Source organism: Bos javanicus, chromosome 14 (assembly GCF_032452875.1).
Source record: "Bos javanicus breed banteng chromosome 14, ARS-OSU_banteng_1.0, whole genome shotgun sequence".
Classification (NCBI taxonomy): Eukaryota; Metazoa; Chordata; class Mammalia; order Artiodactyla; family Bovidae; genus Bos; species Bos javanicus.
In genome coordinates, this window is record NC_083881.1 from 74166112 (window position 1) to 74185338 (window position 19227).

General features: G+C 40.4%; 1 long non-coding RNA gene across 1 annotated transcript; it reads left to right on the forward strand.

Moving 5' to 3' along the window:
• The first annotated feature begins 1546 nt into the window (after positions 1–1546).
• On the forward strand, positions 1547–18838 carry LOC133260748 (uncharacterized). The gene is made up of 3 exons (XR_009740948.1): positions 1547–1711; positions 15490–15601; positions 18562–18838. It is a non-coding gene; the product is annotated as an uncharacterized LOC133260748 (long non-coding RNA).
• Positions 18839–19227: the final 389 nt, after the last annotated feature.

The window sequence follows — 19227 nt, forward strand, 5'->3', positions numbered from 1 at the left end:
ATTGCCATTTGTAGCCATATAGATGGACCTAGAGAATATTATACTTAGTGAATGTATATATGCAAAAGAGAAACAGGGTCCCCTGGAGGAGAACTTACTCCCCAGGTGGTGCTAGAGGTACAGAACCTGCCTTCCCCAGCAGGAGGCAAAAGTGATATGGATCTGATCCCTGGGTTGGGAAGATCCCCTGGAGGAGGAAATAAATGGCAATCCATTCCTGTATTCTTGCCTGGAGAATCCCATGAACAGAGGAGCCTGACAGGCTGCATACAGTCCATAGGGTGGTGAAGAGTCAGACACAGCTGAAGTGACTTAGCACATACATACATACATACATACATACATACATACATATATATATATATATATGTATAACTTGGCTGTGTACCAGAAACTATTGCAAATAAATTATACTTCAATTAAAAAAGAAGAAAAAGCATCCAAAATGTATTTTCACTATACTGAAAAATACTTTTTCCTTGTGATGATAACTCTTCAGATTTACTTTCTTAACAACTTTGACATAACAAACATGTCCATTGAGTCAGTGGTGCTGTCCAACCATCTCATCCTCTGTCGTCCCCTTCTCCTCCTGCCCTCAATCTTTCCCAGCATCAGGGTCTTTTCAAATGAGTCCGTTCTTTCCATCAGGTAGCCAAAGTATTGGAGCTTCAGCTTCAGCATCAGTCCTTTCAGTGAATATTCAGGACTGATTTCCTTTGGATCTCCTTGAAGTTAAAGGGACTCTCAAGAGTCCAACACCACAGTTCAAAAGCATCAATTCTTCGGTGCTCAGCTTTCTTTATAGTCCAACTCTCATATCCATTTATGACTACTGGAAAAACCAAAGCTTTAACTAGACGGACTTTTGTTGGCAAAGTAATGTCTCTGCTTTTTAATATACTGTCTAGGTTGGTCATGGAGAAGGCAATGGCACCCCACTCCAGTACTCCTGCCTGGAAAATCCCATGGACGGATGAGCCTGGAAGGCTGCGGTCCATGGGGTCGCTGAGGGTGGGATATGACTGAACGACTTTACTTTCACTTTTCACTTTCATGCATTGGAGAAGGAAATGGCAACCCGCTCCAGTGTTCTTGCCTGGAGAATCCCAGGGCCTGGGAAGCCTGGTGGGCTGCCGTCTATGGGGTCACACAGAGTCGGACACAACTGAAGTGACTTAGCAGCAGCAGCAGCAGGTTGGACATAGCTTTTCTTCAAAAAAGCAAGCGTCTTTAAATTTCATGGCTGCAGTCACCATCTGCACTGATTTTGGAGCCCCCCAAAATAAAGATATTACATTATCTTTAACTATATTCCCCACATGGTATATGTCATACTTGTAACTCATTTATTTTGAAACTGTGAATTTGTACCTCTTAATCTCTTTCACGGACTTCCCTTGTAGCTCAGCTGGTAAAAATTCCGCCTGCGATACAGAAGACTCCGGTTCAGTTCTTGGGTGGGGAAGATCCCCTGGAGACGGGATAGGCTACCCATTCCAGTATTCCAGAATACTATTCTCCAGTATTCTAGAGAACCCCGTGGACAGAGGAGCCTGGTGGGCTACAGTCCATGGAGTTGCCAAGGATCGGACACGACTGAGGACTGAGCACGCACAGCATAATCTCTCTCGCATATTTCACTCATTCTCCTACCTCCCTGCTTCTGACAATTACTGGTTTGCTCTCTCTACGACAGCCATTCTGACAGGTATGAGGCGCTATCCCACTGTGATTTTGATTTGCATTTTCCTGATGATTAGTAAAGTTGAGCATCTTTTCATGTACCTGTTGGCCATCTATGTTTTCCCTGGGAGGGGGGATATGTATATCCAACCTAAACTACAGGGCTTCTTTGAAATTCCTTCTCCTTTGGTTCAATAATTTAAAAATATTTTTAAAAATTTTATCTTCCCTAGGCTACAGTCCATGGGACACCAAGATCAACTAACACACAATGTATATATTAAAGTTTTTCTTCCAATTACTCTGGTTCTCCTCGGTGGGATGACTGAATTAGATAAGTTAAAGTTCAGTCTACTCACCACTACTTATGGGCATGCACGCATGCTTGCATGTGTGCTCAGTTGCTCAGTCGTGTCTGACTCTTTGCAACCCAGTGGACTGTAGCCTGCTAGGCTCCTGTGTCCATGGAATTTTCCAGGCAAGAATACTGGAGTGGGTTGCCATTTACTACTGCAGGAGGTCTTCCCGACCCAGGAATCAAACCCTCGTCTCTTGCATCTCCTGCATTGGCAGATACATTCTTTACCACTGCACCACCTGTGAAGCCCATGGTATATAATATTTCCAGAAAAGTGATTTTCTACTCCCTACCACACCTAATTTAGAAGTTTGTGATATGTCATTAAAAACTAGTTATCTGCCTCTCTGCCCATACAGAGTTTACAAACTGGTTTAATTACGGAACTTACATATTTACATCATATGACATGGTTTTGAAATAAGATGTTAAATGATGTGAAAAAATAGAGGGAAATAAGGGATTTGGGGAAGATGGCCACTGCTTTCACACTTGTTTGACTTCCATAACAATCCTGGAATATAGGAGAGCATTCACATATATACACTACTGCCCAGAGACTATAAGTGGCTTGGCTAAGGTCATAGATTTAGGGGCTAATTATGAATTGGCAGAAATTATCACTCAAGCCTATTACTGTTCTTAACATTTCATTGTTTCCTCTGAGTTTGTGGATAATTACTGAAACATGATAAATGTTTTCATTTAAAATGCTCTTTCTTCCATTGAAAACATGTCCTTGTAACTATAGTATAGGAGATAGAAAATCATTATAATGTAACTAATAAATATTGAACTTGAGGCATAATCAAATGAAAGATTAGTCTAATTTGGAGAAAGGGGTTAGAAAAAGGAAGACATGGTTCCAAATCCTGGCTTCCACTTACATTAGCTATATAGCCTTGGAAAAAATTATTTAAGCTCTCCAAAAGTACATTTCTTCATGTCTAGAATAATACCACCCACCTTAACAGGTGGATGTATGAAATAGAAGAGTTATATTAGATAAGATAAAATAGTATATTTTATCTAATAAATTATCTTATTTTATCGTATCTAATAATATATATTATATATAAAATATAATATATTATATAAATATATTCAATATATTTATATATAAAATATAAATATATATTATATATAAATATAAAATATATATTATATATAAATATATATATCTAATAAAATATATTAGATAGGATAAACATGTCTCATGTATAACAGAGAATTTGTCTAACCTTTATCCCTGGTTCCTAGGAAAGTGAAAGTGAAAGTGGCTCAGTTGTGTCTGACTCTTTGCTACTCCATGGTCTGTAGCCTGCCAGGCTCCTCTGTCCATGGAATTCTCCAGGCCAGAATACTGGAGTGGGTAGCCTTTCCCTTCTCCAGGGGATCTTCCCAACTCAGGGATCAAACCCAGGTCTCCCACATGTCAGGCAGATTCTTTACCACCTGAGCCACCTTCCCTGTTGGCTTCCCTGTTGCTCCTGGGAGGTAGCATCTAACTCCTCGCAGTGTCTCTGGTGATAGGGGATCTTTGCTGTTCTTGGGGCCCTGATAGCTTATGCTTGTGTTGGACCACTAGATATTTTAAGCTGATGAGAAGATTCAGGATAGAGGCTGGTAGAAAGACCTAGAACCACATGAGTTTAGCCTGACCTCTAAGGAGGAGAGAGGGACTAAAGATTGAATTCAACGTCATGACCAATGATTCAGCCAATACTGTTGATATGATGAAGCCCCAATAAAAACTGACCTTGGGGCTCAGGTGAACTTCTCTGCGCTTAATGAATGGTTTGTATAGTGCTTTACGTGTATCGTCACACGCTGATACACGTGGAGAGTGACGTGTCCTGACTCCAAGGAGAGAGAACAATGAAAGCTTTATATTTATGCCTCCCAGAGCTCACCGACTTTGTCTCTCCCCTTTGCTGGTTCTGATTTTACTTCCAATTTACTTCAAATGTAGCCAAGCTTTTCTGAATTCTGAGGTTTTCTAACAAATTATTAAACCTGAGGGGGTAGTGGAAATCCCTAAATCTGGCCACATGGTCTGACTTCTGAGGGTCTCTGTAGCTCTCTGAGGACCTCTGAAGTTGTGCTGGTGTCTTAAGCAAGGATAGTCTTGTTTAGGACCATCCTCTGAACCTGTGAAGTTTGGCCAAACTCTGGGTAGTTGATATCAGAAATCATCATGATCACCTAGAATAGTGTTCAACAAACAACAGGTGTTAACAGTTATCATCATGAGTTATCATCATTGGTAATCAAAAATATAATTTCTTTAAGAATACTCTGTCACAACCATATATGGATTAGGTTTAGTCATATATATGATTTAGGGAATTAATGAATTTGTTGAAAATAATTTTTGTGCAATCAAAATGTACAATCACGGAGTATTTTTACTCCTCTTAGGTGATATATCTCTTAGGATGATTAAGTTGACTAAAGTTCAAAACTGCTCTTCTGTTATGTCATATTGTATCATAGCAAAAGCAATTCTTCCTGGATTACTTTCTTAAAATCTACATTTTTAAAAACCTCTTTATTCATTTATTTTTTAAAATATAAATTTATTTATTTTAATTGGAGGCTAATTACTTTACAATATTGTATTGGTTTTGCCATACATCAACATGAATCTGCCACGGGTGTACATGTGTTCCCAATCCTGAACCCCCCTCCCACCACCCACCCCATACCATCCCTCTGGGTCATCCCAGTGCACCAGCCCCAAGGATTCTGTATCATGCATCGAACCTGGACTGGCCATTTGTTTCATATATGATATTATACATTCACTGAAACCCTTCTCTGTGTTAAGGATAGTGCTTAGACAAAGATGCAAAGTCAAATAAGATAAGATCTCTTATCAAATGGAAGACATTGCATATTGATGCAAACTGCACTGTAATAAGTGTTTTAACATAGTTACAAAGTAAGATCCCATGGGAGTCCAGGGATTCTTGACATAATGCAAATGTTACAAGTGAAATTCTTTATAAATTGTTGTTGAGAATTTCTTCTCTTTACTGTTGTGCAATGCAAATACTCAATTACATCACAGTTTCTCAATCTGTGATTCTTTTTTGTTGTCTCCTAGAACATTTTCCCCTCCTGTTTATGTTTCTTTGAAAAATCTTTGTGGAAATATCCTTATTACTCCAAATTATATTTTAGAAGTATTATTTCACTCCAAATCAGTGTTAGGGGAAAGGGATATAAAAATCATGCAGTAGATAATAGTTGTCACTCCATGACTTGAGTCTGAAATAGTTTCTCTTATTGATGAAGAGAAAACTAAACATATATAACTTTGCTATTATATTTAAGGACATCTGTCTTTGTTTAGAACAGACTGGATTAAGATGAAATGAATACGTAAAACTTAAGAGGATGTGTGATCAAAAGACGAAGTGTTTATCGTATAGTGTTTATCGTATTCTTGAAAGTGGAAACAGGAAACCGACAACACAAAAATCTCTTTCGCTGGATGTCTGGAAAATAAACCTGATCAATTCTGTGAAAACACTGGCAATTTTGTGCCTTCAGAACTCAAGACACAGGAACTAGTGTCATCTGGTCAACATCATGATTACACATTTCCAGTAAGCAAGTTTAGGAACAAATGACAAAAGGCCTTGACTTCCAGGTTGTATAGTTCTAATTCTCGTAGACATTACTCTTTCGGTGAAGGCAGGCGAGATGACCGAGCAAACAATCTGCTTTCCTGATTGAGTCTGAGTGAGAACACATAAATCAGGTGTACTCTCTTAGATATCATCGTTTAGGTTGGTGAAGCCTGAGGGAGGCTCCCTAGTGATGCTTCCAGTTTGCAGAAGGGAAGTCCTCTTGGTCCAGAAGTACTGAGGGTTAATTGAACGGCCCCTCATGCTGCTACCAGCTGGACACATCACCCTGAACAAATCACCTGGTCTCTTTCTACTCTGACTAATGATAACAATAATACTTATCGAGCACTTATTTTGATTCAGGCTTTGGGTTATGTTCTTTACTTGATTGAACTTACTTAATCATTGCAACAACCCTGTAAAGTTTCTTTCTCTACATTTTTCCAGATGGAAAAAGAGAGGCTTAAAGAAATAAAATATGATTTGTTTAGCAGAGATTCTAAGGGAAAGACAAAGAATGAGAGTCTAAATCTCAACTCCCGAGTCTGTGCTCCCAACCATGTTGTTCTGTGACTTCATCTGCATAATCCACTTCACCGTGCTTTTGTGAAGTTCAGCGATATATGACCAACTTGGTGTCCCAAATCTAAGTTACCTGTCCTAGTACAAAGGTCTGAAGATTATCCACTATGGCCCGCAGCGTTCTGGCAAGAGGCTTTCTCACTACCATTCTCCTACTTGTCCTAGAGGCCCCGCTTTGGGTTTATGAAGGCTTTGGGATTTGGATATATTGTTGGAACCATGTAAAGTCCTCATTCCTGGTGACCATGTAAAGCCACCATCTAAACAATATCTTTAGTATGGTCCTTGGCTGGGTCTACTTAGCTGCTTTGTTTCAAGCCAAGGCCATTCTTCCTTAGATTCCCCCGCCCCGACTGACTTGCTCTTTCTGACGCCCTCACTATATCCTCTATTTTATCACAGGAACACACCTTCCCACCAAAACTCTATTTTCACTGCTTTCTTTTGCTTTGCTGGTCTCTTAAACTCAGAGTTAGAATTAATATCAAAGAAAAATGCTTTATTTCTTTGAAGTAAAAAAAAAAAATCTGAAACTTCAAATACTCTTAGGAAATGTGGAGAAATATATGCATTCTATCTCTCTAATGCATCACAGAAAAGAAAGATGAGCAAAACAGTTGTATCTATAATAAAGCAGGTTGAATGCTCATACCCTGTCACATATGTGAATGCTTTGAAAACTGAAAAGTGATCCAGAAATGTAAAGAAATGCAAAAACATTGAATTGCCTCCAAGACTTGGTAAATGCTATTGGAATACTACTTTGATTTAGTGATATTTTCCAAATTTCTTCATTTAAGTGAATCACAGGAATTGGTAGGCAAGAATGGGCACACACATCTAATGATTAATTAGAATCCCTAATAATAATGTATACTTTTGCAGGTGAGTATGTTGATTAATAAACATACAGCATATGATAGTACCAAAAATTTATACATATTTAAACTTTATCGACTTGTTTAGAAACCAAAGGATTAGTTGTTATTTAGTCACTAAGTTGTGTCCAACTCTTTGTGACCCCATGGACTGTAGCCCAACAGGCTCTTCCATCCATGGGGTTTTCCAGGCAAAAATATAGCATTTCCTTCTCCAGGGGATCTTCCTGACCCAGGGATCAAACCCACATCTCCTACATTGGCAGGTGAATTCTTTGCCACAGAGCCATAAGGAAAGCCCCAATTACGAGAACAATGGCCCTAATAGTATTAGACTGTTACATTGCAGTTTTGGAGTGATGAAGAAATGCTGTCTTTAAAAGAAACAAAGTTTAACTGGAAATATATTGAAAACTAAGTATCCATTTTTGCCACAGATGTTAAAAATGGAATAATTAAATATAAAGTGAAACAAATACTCCTGAGTCATGATTCATCTCCCTCACTTGATAAGAAACTGATATGTCTCTATGGTAACAGTAAAACTGCTATTAGGGAACGAACACTTCTGTGTGTGTGTGTGTGTGTATTTGTGAGCATGCAATTAAGAAGCATACTGTTAGGAATAAGAAGCTTAGGAGGGTTCAGGATGGGGAACACATGTATACTTGTGATGGATTCATTTTGATATTTGGCAAAACTAATACAATTATGTAAAGTTTAAAAATAAAATAAAATTAAAAAAAAAAGAAAGAAGCTTAAATGAGTTGCCTGTAGGATCAAATGAGGTAAAGGAAAACAATGAAACAAAGGAAATATCTAAGAGAAGAGATGAAGAAATAAATGGGACGTGATCAAGATATTGTATATTTAAACACAAAGAAAAGAGAAATTCACGAAGGAAAAGGGTTTCATTCTCCCTAATGAAAAATGGGGTTTGTCTTTCAAGTTTGTGAGGTCGAACAAGGCGGAACAAGAATGATGGCTGAATCACTCAAGGCCACATAGCTAGTGCCAGAGATCAGGTTTGTCTCATGGTGTTGTTGTCCTTCTCCAGTGGCTCAGCAGTAAAGAATCTGCCTGACAATGCAAGAGACACAGGAGACGTGGGTTCCGTCCCTGTGTCGGGACGATCCCATGGAGGAGGAAACAGCAACCACTCCAGTAATCTTGCCTGGGAAATCCCCCGGACAGAGGAGACTGGCGGGCTGCAGTCCTAGGGGTCACAGAGTTGGATGTGACTGAGTGGATAAACACCACCATTGTCATTGTTCAGTCAATAAGCTGTGCCCCACTCTTTGTAACTGCATGGATGGCAGCACCCCAGTCCTATCCTCCCCTACCCTTCACTATTTCTTTGAGTTTGCTCAAATTCATGTCCACTGAGTTGGTAGAGCTATACAACCATCTCATCCTCTGCCACCCTATTCTCTGTCTGCCCTTAGTCTTTCCCAGCATCAGGATCTTTCTCAATGAGTTGGCTTTTCACATCAGGTGGCCAAAGTATTGGAGTCTCAGCTTCAGCATTAGTCCTTCCAATGAATATGCAGGACTGATTCCCTTTAGGATGGACTGGTTTGCTCTTGCAGTCCAAAGGACTCTCAAGAGCCAACAAAAACTCTCTAGCACCACACTTTGAAAGCATCAATTCTTTTGCCCTCTGCCTTCTTTATGGTTCAGCTCTCACATTGGTACATGACTACTGGAAAAATCATAGCTTTGACTATATGGACTTTGTTGGCAAAATGATGTCCCTGCTTTTTAATACGCTATCTAGGTTTGTCATAGTTTTTCTTTCAAGAAGCAAATATGTTTTAATTTCATGGCTGCAGTTACTGCCTGCAGTGATTTTGGAGCCCAAGAAAATAAAATATGCAACTGCTTCTACATTTGCCTCTTCTGTTTGCCATGAAGTGATGGGACTGGATGCCACTATCATAGCTTTATGAATGTTCAGTTTCAAGCCATCCCTTTCATTCTGCTCTTTTAACCTCTTCAAGAGGCTCTTGAGTTCCTCTTCACTTTCTGCCATTATAATATTATCACCTGCATATCTGAGGTTGTTGATATTTTCCTGGCAATTTTGATTCCAGCTTGTGATTCATCCAGCCTGGCATTTCACACGATGTACTCTGCATAGAAATTTAAAATGCAGGGTAACGATATGCAGCCTTGTCCTACTCCTTTCCCAGTTTTGAACCAGTCCGTTGTTCCATGTCTGGTTCTAACTGTTGCTTTTTGACCTTCATACAGATTTCTCAGGAGGCAGGTAAGGTGGTCTGGTATTCCCATCTTGAAGAATTTTCCAGTTTGTTGTGATCCACACAGTCAAAGGCTTTAGCGTAGTCAATGAAGCAGCAGTAGATGTTTTTTCTGGAATTCCCTTGCTTTCTCTATGATCCAACAAATGTTAGCAATATGATCTCTAGTTCCTCTTTTTGTAAACCCAGCTTATACATCTGGAAGTTCTCAGTTCATGTACTGCTGAACCCTAGCTGAAGGATTTTGAGAATAATCTTACTAGCATGTGAAATGAGTGCATTTGTTTGAATATTCTTTGGCATTGCCCTTCTTTAAGATTGGAATGAAAACTGACCTTCTCCAGTCCTGTGTCCACTGCTGAGTTTTCCAAATTTGCTGGCATATATAGTGCAGCACTTTCACAGCATCATCTTTTAGGTTTTTAAATAGCTCGGCTGGAATCCCGTCACCTCCACTAGCTTTGTTCATAGTGATGCTTCCTAAGGCCCACTTGCCTTCACATTCCAGATGTCTGAGTCTAGGTGAGTGATCATACCATCATGATTTTCCCAGTTATTAAGACTTTTTTTGCATATTTCTTCCATGTGTTCTCACCACGTCTTCTTAATCTCTTCTGCTTCTGTTAGGTCCATACCATTTCTGTCCTTTATTGTGCCCATCCTTGCACGAAATGTTCCCTTGACATCTCTAATTTTCTTAAAGAGATCTCTTATCCTTCCCATTCTATTTTTTCCTTCTATTTCTTTGCATTGTTCATTTAAGACCTAATCTCTCCTTGCTACTCGCTGGAACTCTGCCATTCATTTGGGTATATCTTTCTTTTTCTGCCTTGCTTTTCACGTCTCTACTTTCCTTAGTTATTTGTAAAGCCTCTTCAGACAACCACTTTGCTTTCTCACATTTCTTTTTCTTTGGGATGGTTTTGGCCACTGCCTCCTATACTATGTTATGAACCTTTATCCATAGTTCTTCATGCACTTTGTGAATCAGATCTAATCCCTTGAATCTATTTACCACCTCCACTGTATAATCATGAGGAATTTAATTTAGTTCATACCTGCACAACCTAGTGATTTCCCCTACTTTGTTCAATTTAAGCCTAAGTTTTGTATCAAGGAGCTCATGATCTGAGCCACAGTCAGCTCCAGGTCTTGTTTTTTTGACTGTATAGAGCTTCTCCATCATTGGCTGCAAAGAACACAATCAATCTGAGTTTGGTATTGACTATCTGGTTATGTCCATGAGTAGGTTTGTCTCTCAGCTTGTTGGGAAACAGGGTTTGTTTGGTCACTGAATTCTCTTGACAAAACTCTGTTAGACTTTGCCCTGCTTCATTTTCTACTCCAAGACCAAACTTACCTGTTACTCTGGGTACTAGAGTGGTTTGCCAGTCCCTCCTCCAGTGGGCCATGTTTTGTCAGAACACTTCATTGTGACCTGTTCATCTTGGGTGGCTCTGCGTGGCATGGCTCATAATTTTATTGAATTATGCAAGCCCCTTTGCCACAACAAGACTGTGATCCATGAAGGGAGGCATGATTTTAGAGAAGAATTTCATGGCCATAATATTGCTAGTTTGTTTCAGGAGTGAAGTAAAGGGGTGAAACAGTTGAATTTGAAAGAGTTGGTTGGGCCACCCAGACTATAGATAGCAGGGTAGAGGCAAATAAACGTTTTTTTCATACTTTGCATCTCTGGGGTAGTTTTGGGTGAATGGGGGTTTGACAGCCTTTGGAATTGTAAAGCAACATAGCAGCACTCTATATCTTGCATGAAAGAGTCCAGAAAAGTTCATGCAGTGGGGACTCTAACAGCTGAGTCAGGGAAACCTGCAGGGAAGAGAAAGAATGGACTCCCATTCTACACCCATCTTCCCGGCAACCTCTTCCTATTTGAAGAAATGTCCAGGTCCTTCCATTGGGAGAATCCTCCAGTAGAGGGAAAAGGAATTCAAGAGGAAGATACAAATTCTCTGGGACTCCAGTCTCTGATGATCTTTTTGTTGCCACTAATGGTACTGAAAGAATCAGCAAAAGGCTTTGTTGTAGAGATGCTGATTTCAACCTTCAGTTCAGTTCAGTTCAGTTGCTCAGTTGTGTCCGACTCTTTGCGACGCCATGAATCGCAGCACGCCTGGCCTCCCTGTCCATCGCCAACACCCGGAGTTCACTCAAACTCATGTCCATCGAGTTGGTGATGCCATCCAGCCATCTCATCCTCTGTCGTCCCCTTCTCCTCCTGCCCCCAATCCCTCCCAGCATCAGAGTCTTTTCCAATGAGTCAACTCTTCGCATGAGGTGGCCAAAGTACTGGAGTTTCAACTTTAACATTAGTCTTTCCAATGAACACCCAGGACTGATCTTTAGAATGGACTGGTTGGATCTCCTTGCAGTCCAAGGGACTCTCAAGAGTCTTCTCCAACACCACAGTTCAAAAGCATCAATTCTTTGGCACTCAGCTTTCTTCACAGTCCAACTCTCACAACCATATATGACCACTGGAAAAACCATAGCCTTGACTAGATGGAACTTTATTGGCAAAGTAATGTGTCTGCTTTTGAATATGCTGCCTAGGTTGGTCGTAACTTTTCTTCCAAGGAGTAAGTGTCTTTTAATTTCATGGCTGCAGTCACCATCTGCAGTGATTTTGGAGCCCCCCAAAAAAGAAAGTCTGACACTGTTTCCACTGCTTCCCCATCTATTTCCCATGAAGTTACGGGACCAGATTTCAACCTTAGTGTCTTTCTTTTCCCTTTCATTGCTAGTAAAGAGCACAACCTCAGGTACTTTGGTGTCAAAAAAACTGGGATAGTTTTAGATATTTCTACCTCCTTTGGAAAAAAGGAAAAAAAAATGCATAAGGATGGTTTCTTGAATGGTTTAATAGTCTTTTATTTGGAAAATTTAGCATGTATTAAATTATTGCTTCTGTATTACTTAAAAATAGAATACTGCTGAAAAGTTTATAATAAAGTACTATTCAGAAATGTGTCTTCACTTTTGCACTATCAAACTCCATTGTTCTTGGTGTCTCCAGTCTGGAGTCTTTCAGAATCAATTTCTCAGAGACTAACCATCTGGTTTTCTAAACAAGCTAGAAAGTGGTATTATCCTGGCTGAGTATGGTAAGGAGGGGCATGAACAGGAAGAAGGCATCTGATTACTCCATATGCAGATTTTTCAACCAATTCTCACCTCACTAGGGCCAACCAATATGTCCAGTGTCTCAAGTTCCAAGTCTTCCATGATCTACATGGAAAACCCCACTTTTCAGCTTGTCTCCAACTGTAAATTTTTATGTTTCAACTGTTTTTTTCTTAGTAAGTCAGTTGACACCTCACTATATGCTTTCAACTTGTTAATATTTGTTGACATTTTTTAGTTACTCTCACTTCCACTCATTTTTCCTTTTTTCTTAGGATTTATAACCTTTAAAAAAATAGTATTGACATTCTAATACGCATTATTTCCACTAGGAGCAGAGATAAACACATTTGACATGTCTGATTGGAAATCTTCACTGATGCTTTACACTCTGTAATGTGTAGGATTGGATGAGAAAATTTGTGACAAGTATTTAGAAAACACTTTGCTGAGTTTTTCTGGTCTCCAAATTCCTCTGAATTGTGTAGCAGACAGCACTCATTTTTCACTTTTCCACTGTCAGTCATTCTTCAGTCCTTGAACTCCGTGGCCAATGTTTTTTCTCAGTTATGGAAATACCAATAACCCTAAGATCAACATTTTTTCTTGAGCGCCAGAGCCAAAACTGATGGCCTTCAAGCTTTCTCCACTTAGAATTCCCAGAGGCAACTCAAAACTAAAAATTTCTCGTGTGGCTCACCTCCATCCTATCTAGACCCTAAACTTTTCTCTTGCTTTATTTGCTACTTGGGCACACGCTGCCACTGTTTAATCAGTTTCCAAAGCAGATAACTGGTCCTCATCCATATCTTCTCTCGTCTCTTCCCTGATCCCAACATGCAGCTAAACCCCAGCTCTACTCATTGTTACGCAATTATTTGTGCTCTTTGCCTTTTCCAACTTCCTCTGTTTCTTAGTGAGGTTCCAGAAATAACTGTCTCATAGCTAATCTATCTATCTTTAGGTCTTTTTCATTCCTGTTGATTTTCCGCATTAGAATGATCTTTCTAAAGCATAAGTTTGATTTTTAAATTTTCTTACTTGAAACTTTTTAATAGGACTCCACTATACTAAAAATAAAGTTCAAATTTCATATTATAATCTGGGTCCCTTTATCAAGTGTCCAGTCTCAATTCTCATTACTTTTTATCATCGAGCTCTACTCTCTAGTACTTAAAAAAAAATTTTAGTTGTCTGAATATACCATGCTCATTTTCATTGTTGGTTTTTTAACATGTATTTTTCTTCTCTTCCTAAAATATCATCCTTCCTTCCCCTTTCCAACATAATCAGGTAGTTGTTGAGTTAAATCTTACTTATCTTTAAAACAACATTTAGAGGTGATATCTTTGGGGACAATTTATCTGACATACCCTCATTCAAGAGTAGTTATTTTCCCCATGTATTTTGTTAGCCCTTTGTTTATTAATTTTGATATTTATCATCTTACATTTTGTATCTCCCATTAGACTAGCTCTTTGAATGCTGGGACTGTATCTGGTATATTATTTTATCTCAGATACCATAATTTTTAGCATTATAAAATCTTAATAATGCTTATAAGGATGTATTAGATGAGTTAATGAAATAAGTACCTGGTTCAATAGCATTCTCTTTGTTACTGGTCTTGTTCTGATCACATACTCTGACCCTGCTATGTTTTTCCCTCTTTTCCTCTTTTTTTCCCTCCTTCCCTCCTTTCTTCCTTTCCTTTCTCCCTCCTTCTATCCTTTCCTTCCTTTCTTCTTTTTCTTCTTTATTTCATATTGAAACTATTCTTTTCTAGTTTTGATTATTTGCTTCTCAGTCTTGATACTTATTCTCTGTTTCTGGGTCCTTGTCAAACCTCAGGACCATGCTTTGTCTGCTTGTTGACATTTTGGTTATGAATTAATTATTCAGGGACATTTATTAAACATTTTCTGTGAGTTAGGTATAGTGCTTTCTTGACCATAAAGTGCTGAACAAGATTGGCTTAGTCTCCACATTCATAGAGCAAAGATGCTTCTTGGAGGAAATTAGGGGTAGATAACTTGGCTGTATAGTCAAGGCAGTCAAGGTAGTCTTTCCAGTAGTCATGTATGGATGTGAGAGCTGGACCATAAAGAAGGGAGAGCACCGAAGAATTGATGCTGTTGAACTGTGGTGTTGGAGAAGACTTTTGAGAGTCTCTTGGACAGAAAGGAGTTAAAACCAGTCCATCCTAAAGGAAATCAATCCTGAATATTCATTGGAAGGACTGATGCTGAAGCTGAAGCTCCAATACTTTGGCCACCTGGTGTGAAGAGCTGACTCATTTGAAAAGACCCTGATGCAGAAGGAGAGGGTAACAGGATGAGAAGGCTGGGAGGCATCACTGGTTCAATGGGCATGAATGTGGGCAGACTCCACGGGACAGTGAGGGGCAGGGAGGCCTGGAGTGCTGAAGTCCATGGGGCCATAAAGAGTTGGACATGACTTGGTGACTGCACAATGACAGCTTGCTCTTTAGGTTCACAGATCCATAGATGGAGAGGAATTATGTCCCAGGAACTATACCTGATGAATTACTTCCAGGACTATATCATCTTCAGCTGGACCTGATTTAGAGATGGAAATTTTGGCTTTGAACTGATGTTGTGTTAGGATACCATAACAGGATGCTACAAGAAGAATCTTGGGAGGGGAGTGAATGTATTTTGCTTGTGAGAGGGGTGTATCAATAAATCATTAGAGGTCAAAGGGCAGACTCTGGAGAACAGACTTTAAGATGACCCCAATTATTTCCAACCCCTGATGTTCTTAGCCTTATATAATCCTCTCCACTTGAGTGTGAGTGGTACCTGTGACTTGCTTCTAAACAATGGAATATGGCAAAGGTGATGGGAGGGCATTGCCATGATTATGTTATATAAAGCTCTATTTTGTTAGCAGACTTATTCTAAAGCCTTTCTCTCTTGCAGGCTTTAAAGAATTAAGGGAGCCATGTGGCAAGAAGCAGTCTCCAGTTGACAGCAAGAAACTGAGATCTTCGTTCTCACAGTTACAAGGAACTGGCTCCTGCCAACAGCCTAAGTGAGCCTAAGTGAAGTCTTCCTCAGCCAAGTGTCCAGATGTGACAAAAATACTTGCAGACATCCTTAAGTTCAGGCCTGCAGTGGATGTAGCTTAGTCTGTCTGAACTCCCAACTCACAGAAACTGTGAGATAACAGATGTGTGCTGTGTTAAGCTGTTAAGTTTGATCTATAGCAGTAGAAAACTAATATAGGAAGAAAGAACATGAACAAATAGATAAAAAGTTTTTTAAAAAAATTACAGTACAAGGGGGTGACAGAGGATGAGATGGTTGGATAGCATCATCTACTCAGTGGACATGGGTTTGAGCAAAGTCCAGAAGATATTCAAGGACAGGGAAGCCTGGATGGGGTTGCAAAGAGTTGGATACCACTGAATGAATGAACAACAACAACAAAACTGACCAGAAAGCCCAGAGCTGCTAAAGCCAGACCTGTCCCAACTGTAGGAGCAGTTGTTCTTTCAGATATTTCATGGGCGCTCAATTTAGGAAGCTGTACATTTAGGAGGCATCACTTCACCGTCTGTACACACACGAAGAATGATTTCATCTCTTCTTCTTTAATCACACAGCCTCTAGGGCTCAGAGCTCTGGTTTCATCCCCACCTCTGCATGTGTTTCTCCCATCAAAATCCGTTTCAGAGGTTCCCAAACATGAGCCAGCATTCCTGGTTCCTCCCTCCTGTTCCCTCACAGCCAACAGCGGTCGCCTCCCTGGGTCTGCTCTCCAAACCTTAAGTTCCTGTCCAGGGCCCCCTGTACGCCTTGGCAGTCGCTCGTCGTAGGGGTGGGGCGCACAGGGTTGTGGCACAGAACATCTGAGTAGGTCTTCCTCCGTCCTTTCTGCCATCTACTTGGGGCTGGGCTCCCCTCTGAGCCCCTGCAACTCCCCTTCTGGCCCAGCTGTTCTCCCCCGCTGGGGACAGGGCTTCTCCAGATGCAGTTGGCCCCCGCTTCAGCTTTTTGCCAGGGCACGAGTCCTGTCCTGCTTCCTCATCTCTTCCCTTTCCCTGCTTTTTTCTTTCATCCTACCTGTTTGCATGGGGATCTTTCTTATCCTTTTAGGTGTCCACGGTCCTCTGCTAGCGTGAAGCAGGTGTAATGCGAGAATCCTTTCATGTGTATATGTATTTTAAAAAATATTTATTCACCTGGCTGTGAATAAATATTTTTATTTATTTATTGTATTTATTTATGTATCAGGTCTTGGTTGTAGCACGCGGGATCTCTAGTTGGGGTGTGTGGGCTTAGTTGCTCTGCGGCGTGTGGGGTCTTAGTTCCCTGGCCCGGGATCAAGCCCGAGTCTCCGACACTGGGAGCTGGATTCTCAACCCCCAAACCATCAACGCAGTCCCTGTATATGTATTCTTGGTGAGTTTGTGGGGAGAGATGAGCTCCGTATCCTCCTCGTCCTCCACCCTCTTGGAAAAGCCCCTTAAAGTATTTTTCGTTTCAATGATCAGTCGTGGAGAGCCAGTCAGAGCAACAGGTAGGGATTTATCTGCGGCCTCCATGCTGCAGACTGGAGCAAGCGAGCGTGTGCACGCGCAGGGATGTGTGCGCGGGTATCGGCTGCTCTTACCATGGTCAGAGGCAGGGTCGAGTCCAAGCTGACACCATTCCCTCCAAGTGTGCCTGCCCTCCTCTGGCAAGGGCAGCCTCTACCCTGTTGAGAGCAGGGCTGGAGCCAAGCGTTGGAGTTGGCACCCAGTGCGGGCTGGGTGCGCCCCGGGGTGGGCCAGGAAACCACGAGGGCCCGAGGCAGTTTTCAGCCTGCGGCCTCCCTGCTGTCCGCAGGAGTAAGCAGGCATGTGTACGTGCTATTGAAGAGCAGTGTCGGTTTCTGACAGCCCTCCCTTACGTCCGACCACTGGTTTCAAGCTAGCTGAGGGGAATTGTCTCTCTGGGGTTGGGCCCCAGGGCTGGGTGGCCTCCTATGTGACTCAAGACTCTTGCTTCCCAGGGAAGATCCCTGAGTCCATGATATCCCCTCCTCTTCTGTGTCCCTTTCTGTGGGTTCAGATTCAGACCATTCCCTTTTCTGCTTTTCCTATCGGACTTCCTGTGGGTCTTCTTTGTTTCCTCGGCTGCGTAAGCATCTTTGTAGTCTCCATGTTATTTTCAGTAAGAGAGCAATTCATGGCGGGGATGTGAGTTCAGTGTCTTCCTACTCTGCCATCTTGATCTCCACTCCCAGTAGATAAGCAGTTTTGAATTAAGACATGCTAGGGAAATAATTAAGGAGATATTACAGATAGAAAATTGAGATACTATATACTTTGGATGGGACAATCAGGAGGAGATGTTCCATTGGCCAAAACTCAGAAAGTGAAGAGGAGCTAGCAGTCTTAGAGTGGAGTGGAAGGTAGAAAGACATTTCAGCAGAGAGAATGGTTGATGGAAATGCTGTGAAATGTTAAATAACTTGACCCATTGGAAGAAATAAAGGAGGTCACTATATAAGCAAGAGGTAGAGTTGTGTTTTCCATATGTAGATTATTGGACCAAGTCATAAGGAATTTGGATTTCATTTGCAGTGCACAGGGAGGTCTTTGAAGAATATTCAGCAGAGAAATGAAAAGATTTCCCCCCTCGCTACTTTATGAGAAATGGAGTAAGTTTGGGCCAAAGGACAGGGCAAGAATAAAAGTGACTATGCATGAAAATTGATCATAACTTGGATGTTTGCTTTAGAAGAGAAGATAAATTCTTCTCAGAGGTCAAGATAAGGCACAAACTCTTCATTGCGTTCATAAGACTCTTCCTGGTCTGGCTCTTGATTACTCCTTTATCTTCAGCTCTCAACTTTTCCTCTGGGGAATTTCTGTCCCTTCCTTCACACTGAATTTCTGCCAGCTTTTGATACCAGCTCTCTCTGAAGACAAGGAATCTGACTGGAACTTCTTGTTTATTATAAATTGCATATTGTGTCCTTCATACTTTCTGTGTATCTTTCAGGCCCTTGGATACCTGATACCTCTGTTCATCCTGATGCTTCCTGAGGCACAAGCTTGCCAAAATAGCATTAAGAAAAGAAAAGATTTAAAGACATAAAGAAAAATAAAAACCACCTTGTGAAACATTCTGGCAAAATTAATATTCAAGTCATTTTGGGGATGTGTCAATTTATCTGCTATAGTGACCCTTTCTCCTTTTGGTGAATTCTGAATGTCCCTATTTATTGTATTTAATAAGCAAGAGAAGATGGAACAGGATGTGTGCCAAAACAAAGATGTAGAAGAAGTCATGTAATTGATCACATTTACATTCCTAGAAATAACACATTTGCAATTTAGCCTGGCCTTTGGAATATGAGAAATGAAAAGAATAAACAATTCATTGATGTACATCTACAAGGACTATTTTGTTTCTCAGTTTGTTCAGCATGTTTAAGGGCTTCTGAGGAATGTATGTAAACTAACATGGGGTGAATATCCATATATAACCAGATAATCATTTTTATTTCATATAGACAATGTGGCTTCCTTTAAAGAAAAAAATACATATTTATATCAGTATCTTAAACTGAAATTTACATGAAATATTACAAGAAATTTCTCTACTTTTAAAGTACTAAATTTCACAGACAGTAGTATTCAACCATTGTGAGGTGGCTATTATTAT